The sequence below is a fragment of the Esox lucius genome, chromosome 16 (genome assembly GCF_011004845.1).
Source record: "Esox lucius isolate fEsoLuc1 chromosome 16, fEsoLuc1.pri, whole genome shotgun sequence".
Taxonomy (NCBI): Eukaryota; Metazoa; Chordata; class Actinopteri; order Esociformes; family Esocidae; genus Esox; species Esox lucius.
Window position 1 is genome coordinate 1,173,852 of NC_047584.1, and position 7,249 is coordinate 1,181,100.

Sequence of the window (7,249 nt, forward strand, 5' to 3'; positions counted from 1 at the left end):
ATATGCGATGCGCCTTGTACCCCCAAATAAAATGAAAGACAATCGAGTCCAATTACTTAAAAAATGCTGAGTTGAGAAAGATTGGCAGGTTCTGAAATAAGTACAAAAACCTAGGAAGAGCCACCATCTTGACTGAATTGATACGCCCCACCATGGACAGTGGCAGAGTTCTCCATTTCTCTAAGTTGCTTTTCAGCTTCAAGATCATATCAGCATAATTAAGTTTAAACAATTGCTTGGGGTCACGGGGTATTTTAAGCCCTAGATACGTGAAGTGATCTTTTATTAGTGTAAATGGCAGCGTGTCAAGAAAACGTGGGTCTAAATTGTCTGATAGGGGCATGAACTCACTCTTTGCCCAGTTGATGGCATAGCCAGAGAGTTTGTCAAATGAGTTAATAAAGTCAAGCAAAGGTGGAACAGACGCCTCTGGGTCCGAGAGATATAATAGTGTATCACCTGCGTAAAGACCCACCCGACTTTCCATCTCACCTATCTTAATGCCCTTGATGCCAGGATGACTCCTGATCCCCACCGCAAGGGGCTCCAGTGCCACATTGAAGAGCAGGGGTGACAGCGGGTCACCCTGCCTGACTCCGCGGTGCAACCCAAAAGGTATAAGTCCCCAATCCCAAATCTCCTAAGAGCTTCGAACATAAAAGGCCACTCTATTTGATCAAATGCCTTGGCCGCGTCGACAGCTGCTCTGGAGTCGCCTGATTGGTTGGCATATACATTATTCAGAAGCCACCGCACATTACAGAACGAGAATCTACCTGGGATAAACCCTGTTTGGTCAGGATGTATAATTGAAGAGATGTGCCTTCCTAGCACTTTCGTGACGGACTTCTGATCAAAGTTGAGAAGAGCAATTGGCCTGTAACCTCCAGGTTCGGTGTCATCCCTGCCTTTTTTTAACAAAAGGCATATATTTGCTTCATACAGCGACCCCGGAAATATTTTGTTCTCAGTGGAGTTTTTAATCATCCTAAGCAAGAGTGGGGCGATTGTTTTGTGAAATGCTTTATAAAACTCGCAGCCAAACCCGTCAGTGCCAGCTGCTTTACCCGAGGGAAATGATCTAACTGCCTCAACTAACTCACCCTCCGTGAAGTCTGAATCAAGTTCCGACCTAGATTACTCATCTAATGTTGGCAGGCAGAGGGAGTCTAAAAAATTTGTGAGATCTGTGCTAGTTGCTCTAGACTTAGCAGTATATAATTCCAAATAAAAATCCTTGAAACAAGCGTTTATTCCTTTAGGATTGACCAGCAACTCTCCTGTTTTGGATTTTATTTTGTAAATTGCACAGCTCGCCTGAACACCCTTCAACTGCCTGGCCAGCAGCCTCTCTGGTTTATCACCTAACTCTTTTTTAAGTAGGAGTTTGCCAATGGTTCCACTTAGAATATGATTATATTCATATTTTAACTTCAAAATCTTGTTGTAATCTTCCTGTGACAGGGAGTCCCTAAGGACTGTTCGAGGGTTGGGAGTGCATTTTCAATTTCGACCAGACGACGGCGCTGTTCCCTTTTTTTTAAGCTTCAAATTAAATTATATGGCCTCTCATAACAACTTTGAGGGTTTCCCAGAGCGTCGAGTCTGACACATCTCCTGTGTCGTTGATCTCAAGAAACTCCCCCAAGCGTGCAGACATGTAGTCCATAAATACTTGTTCGGTCAGCAACCATGGATTAAAGCGCCAGCAATAAGTTTGTTTTGGTAGGGCTAGCTTCAGTTTCAAAGACACTGGACTGTGATCTGATATCAATATATTATGATATTTAGTCTGCATGATGTTGGATATTAATTTTGCATCCACCAAAAAATAGTCAATCCTTGTGTACGATTTATAGACATGGGAAAAGTAGGAATAATCCCTATCCGTTGGATGCTGCAGCCACCATATATCAATTATGTTTCTGGATTTGAGTAGATTATTCAATGTTTGGACAGACAGTGTGGTGATTGGAGCACGAGTGGAAAGTCTATCCTGATATGAATCATGGTAGCAATTAAAATCACCACCCATAATTAAATTAGTAGTGCTGAGGTCTGGAATTAGATCAAATATTTTGCGAAAATAATTTGGGTCGTCTGTATTTGGACCATATATATTCAGAAAGGTGACAGGGAATGAATTAATGCTTCCATTAATCATAATAAACCTGCCATTTGGATCCGTGGTTGCAGAAGTAAGTTGGAATGGAATACTCTTGCGATAGAGAATGGCGACACCCCTAGCTTTGGAAGTAAACGGTGACTGATAAACTTGAGAGACCCAAGTAGCTCTCAGTCACCTCTGCTCTGTAGCTTTTATATGAGTTTCTTGAAGAAACACTATGTCTGCACTATGACCTTAAGTGAGCAAATACCTTACCCCGTTTAACTACATGCACAAGTCTGCGCACGTTCCATGAGACCAGTGAGATGGTACTCATGTCTGTCTGATTTTCACCGTTACGCCTCAACATGTAGGCTGCACAAATGGAAAAAGAAAAGCAATCTAAGACATCCAAAAACAAATATAAATATCAGCAAGCAAAAGCAATTATTTTGGCAGCTCTGGACAACATAAAACAACACAAATAAACCCCACCTCCCTCCCCACAGAAACTTCCCCAAATGAAGCATCTTTTTCCCCGTCATATACTGACTGAGGGCCACCGGGCGCATAGCTTGTAAACACAACTCTAACCAGCCGAACATTTTCAATTAAACAAGCCGGGTGCCCCTCTACCGTTCCAAACTGCCAAATGTAGACATATAAAATTAAAATGTTACCGTCAATGATTGTGAAAGTATCCCTTATGCTCTGTGTAAAAGTCTGTAAACATAACATGACTGTCACAATCCGGTCAGACCATGTCTAACCATCTCCAGTATCCCGCAGCAAGTTGCCGACGAACATCATCGCCTCCTCGGGAGAGATGAATACCTTCCGAAGCCCGTTGTGTTGGAAGTGGAGCTTGGCCGGGAGATGCAGGCTGTGCTTGAATTTCAGCTCACGCAGGGCCGCCAGAGCCTCACGGAATCCCCGTCGCTGCTCCAACATCTCGGCTGTGTAGTCTGGAAATATGAAGACCTTGTGTGCGCTGTACTTGAGAGACTGTTGCCGAGCGAACCGTATTATCATCTCTTTCTCCTGATAGTGGTGGACCCGGGCGATGATCATGCAGGGTCTGGCAGAAGGACCGGAGGCTCCTACTACTGGTTTCGGCTGTAGAGAGCGATGGGCGCGGTCAACAATTACCGGCTTTGGGAAGTGAATCTCGCCCAACAGTTTAGGAATTAGAGCGCTTACAAATTCGGTCGGATTTCCCTTCTCCTCTCCTTTGGGGATCCCTACAAACTTAACATTATTGCCCCTCTAAGTCATTTGTCTTGACTCGGAGGAAAGCGTTCTCCTTCTGTAACTTGTTGATAGCGGTCTCCATAGACTGCAGACGAGCGTTGTGGTCTGAGACCGTCTCATCTATTTCATCCATTCGGGTCGCCAGGTTGATGTGTGACGACTGGAGAGAGGCGTGCTTCTCATCTAGTAGGTCAAACCGGGTGTTGATGGTCTTCAGAATCTAATCCTGCATGTTTTTCAAGTCCTCCATAGAAGAGGTGTGTTGCTCGCCGGGGACGTCCTCGCCAGCCATCACCACGCTGCTGCTAGCTAGCCTCTGCCTCAGCGGCTTGTCTTTCTTTTCTTTGGCTTTAGAGTTGGCGGTAGTCGACATTTCTTGGTCTTAAACGATCATGCGGGGATATAGAAACAAAACTGGGATGATATTTTCGAGCAGACTTGGTTGAAGACGGCAAAGTTAAACAGATATAAACTGAACGGAGAGGAGCTCTCACAGAGATATCTTACTACATACGCAACACACTAGCCCCCCCATCAGCGGAGTGTTCCTGACTACCCCAGATAGCAATGAGTCGGCAGACCACCGGCGGTGCTCCAGAGGCAGTAGAAGCGTCAGAATGGCGTAATCGCAAACGGCAGCCGCCTTCCTACCGCCTTCGTTCCGCAGCCGGCCTGCGGGCTAACCGCCGTTCCGCCACCGCTATACCGAAGGCGGCCCTTCTAAGGCAAACGCTATTTTCAAGCGATCTGCCAGTGAGCAATCGTTGCTGCGCCGCCGGCGTTTTGCTGCTGTATATAATGTCATACAGCCAGAGGGCCACCAGCTTTTGCCGCTTTTCTCCTGATCTCAATTTGCATAAGGTAATTTGCATTTCATGCGGCTTTTGCGGCTTTCCACCAGCGGCCCGACTGCGTTAAGCTGGCGGCTAGCCACCAAAAAGAGGACGAGCGCTTTAGTCTGCTGTATCTGCTTGTGTTGCCATTTTCTTCCAGCAGAGATGCTATTGTACCCCTTTTATGCTTTATATTATTTGATTCATTTAAACATTGTTAAATCTTAGTGTACAGAATTTTGGTCAACATTGGTAGTTTCAAAATAAAATAGACTTTGACTATTGCAGTATTGCTTGTGTAAAGGACCTTTGTGTAGACATGTACAGTAAACACATCTCGCCATTGCTTACCGTAATATTTTCACTAACTATGGCACTTTTTCACTACATGGTACCAGCTCAACTCGTCTATAGCCTCGACTTTAATGCTTCATGGGGGACAGTTCTTTACTGTGTTTAAACACCGCCGTGTCCGTAGATGGCGCTATAGTAGCGAATTGCACATGTGTAGGGCAAGACCATGAGGCTATGGATAAGAACGCCATTTGGAGCTTGGCCGGGAAATGCAGGCTGTGCTTGAATTTCAGCTCACGCAGGGCCGCCAGAGCCTCACGGAATCCCTGTCGCTGCTCCAACACCTCGGCGGTGTAGTCTGGAAATATGAAGACCTTGTGTGCGCCGTACTTCAGAGACTGTTACCGAGCGAACTGTATTATCATCTCTTTCTCCGGATAGTGGTGGACCCGGGCGATGATCATGCAGGGTCTGGCAGAAGAACGCCATATGCTGTTGTACCGTGCTGTTGTACCGTGCAAACTGAGATTAAATACCTACAGTAACCTTTGTTTATTCGTGTGTCCACAAGTTTGGTGGCTTACTATTTGTTTCTTCGTTAATCCTCAAGTTCTGATGTTTTGTGCTTCTTCGCATATATTTAATATTTATACCATGCAGTTTATCAAGAATATTGATTGATCAAACCAGCCAAATTTCCATTTGGCGTTTTAATTCCACATTTCAAAGTACAGTAACTGTCATTAAAACAAGATGTGTCCAATCACAGAAATATAAATTACAGAAAAAAAAAATAATAATAATTATATAAATACACACACTACAGAACATGCAGGTTTCCAATAACATTTTGGTTAAAAAACAGCCCTACAAGCAAATTATAACACAATAATTGTTAATAATATAAAGAGGTCAGCTCTGGGATGAAAAGAATTACCAGTAAACATTATAACAAGTAATGAGGATATGTGGTACCAAAGAATGTGCAGGATACCAAATAAATCTAGGTATAACATGCCATTTCTAACAATAGGATAAGTGGTAATAATTTAGAGTAAAGCTCTGGAGTAGAATAGACCATTATAATGGCATTGCTGGCCTGGGGCACAAGATTTACACTGTGCTGCAATAAGATCTGTGTCTCTTGTACCGGTGATAAACAAAACTTGACATATATATACATAAAAATACTGATGTCACGGTCGGGGTAGGAGAAGGACACAGGCGCAGAGTATAGGAAAGGTAGATAATCCATCCATTCCATCCATCCATCCATCTTCTTCCGCTTATCCGGGGCCGGGTCGCGGGGGCAGCAGTCTAAGCAGGGATGCCCAGACTTCCCTCTCCCCAGACACTTCCTCTAGCTCTTCCGGGGGGACACCGAGGCGTTCCCAGGCCAGCCGGGAGACATAGTCCCTCCAGCGTGTCCTAGGTCTTCCCCGGGGTCTCTTCCCGGTGGGACGGGACCGGAACACCTTCCCAGGAAGGCGTTCCGGAGGCATCCGAAAAAGATGCCCAAGCCACCTCAGCTGACCCCTCTCGATGTGGAGGAGCAGCGGCTCTACTCTGAGCTCCTCCCGGGTGACCGAGCTTCTCACCCTATCTCTAAGGGATCGCCCGGCCACCCTGCGGAGAAAGCTCATTTCGGCCGCCTGTATCCGGGATCTTGTCCTTTCGGTCATGACCCAAAGCTCATGACCATAGGTGAGAGTAGGAACGTAGATTGAAATTTAAGAAAGAGTGCATGTTCTCACCTGCTCGTGCATTGCTTTCCCTCAGGGCTTGGTTCTCCTCCCTCAGAGCTTGGTTCTCCTCCCGCAGAACTTGGTTTTCATTCTGGAGTCTCTGGAAATCTACATAAAAAAACAACTAAAGGCACTATTTTCAATACTGTTAAAACACTGGACATTAAGACATAGGCCTAGAATATACCTTCATGGCTGAAAACTTCATGCAGTACACGAGATGCCAGGGGAGTCCAAGGGCCAATAAAAAAGTGATGACTTTCTCCTACTGATAATCATTGACGTAAAAATAAGTTTGAAGTTATTGCATACATTTAATGAATTGGACTTAAATGTAACACTTTAGCACAACGTATTGCATACCTCCAGTGTTTTCAGCCATATGCTGCCAGGGTAAATTTGCTTAGTACTCGACAAGCTGGGGGAAGAAACATAACAGATTTAATTTCACTGCAGAGATTGCATATTCAGTAATGAAACAATAATTGAACTGTACAACACACCTCGACACCTTTCATCCAGAAGGTCAGGTGTCCTAATAAAAAACAGATTATGGATAAAAGGATTCCCCATCTTAAATAGAAGAAATAGTTTCCAAGACAAAAAACATCACAAATAACATCACTTACTTGTACTCAAACTCTTGGCTCTGTGAAGTGGAGTCTGGATTACTGGGGAGAAACCTGGTTCTGAGAAAGAAGGAACAGAAATTTCAAAATCTAACAAAGGGTATAGTTTAGTGGCAGGATCACAAATTAAGCATCACAGCAATACATTTCACATACCAGCTCTGAAGTCTACAGAAGGCTCAACATTTCTTACGGGTTATTTCTTCAGTGTTGTCACATGAAAAGATATACTCAAATATTTACAAAAAGGTGAGGGGTATATTATCATCACCTCTCACACAACAGTGTTTTAGGCTATTCATTGCGATGGAGAATGATACAAAGAATAAACTACACTGTAAAAAAACTGCAAAATGTCTGGCAGCAAAATTTCCAGACGGATACCGTCAA

At 44.3% G+C, this 7,249-nt stretch overlaps 1 long non-coding RNA gene across 1 annotated transcript; it reads right to left on the reverse strand.

Moving 5' to 3' along the window:
* Nucleotides 1–6,593: 6,593 nt before the first annotated feature.
* LOC117595640 lies at nucleotides 6,594–6,897 on the reverse strand. The gene is made up of 3 exons (XR_004576896.1): nucleotides 6,860–6,897; nucleotides 6,734–6,765; nucleotides 6,594–6,648 (listed from the first exon to the last, which is right to left on the reverse strand). It is a non-coding gene; the product is annotated as an uncharacterized LOC117595640 (long non-coding RNA).
* Between the last annotated feature and the right edge of the window lie 352 nt (nucleotides 6,898–7,249).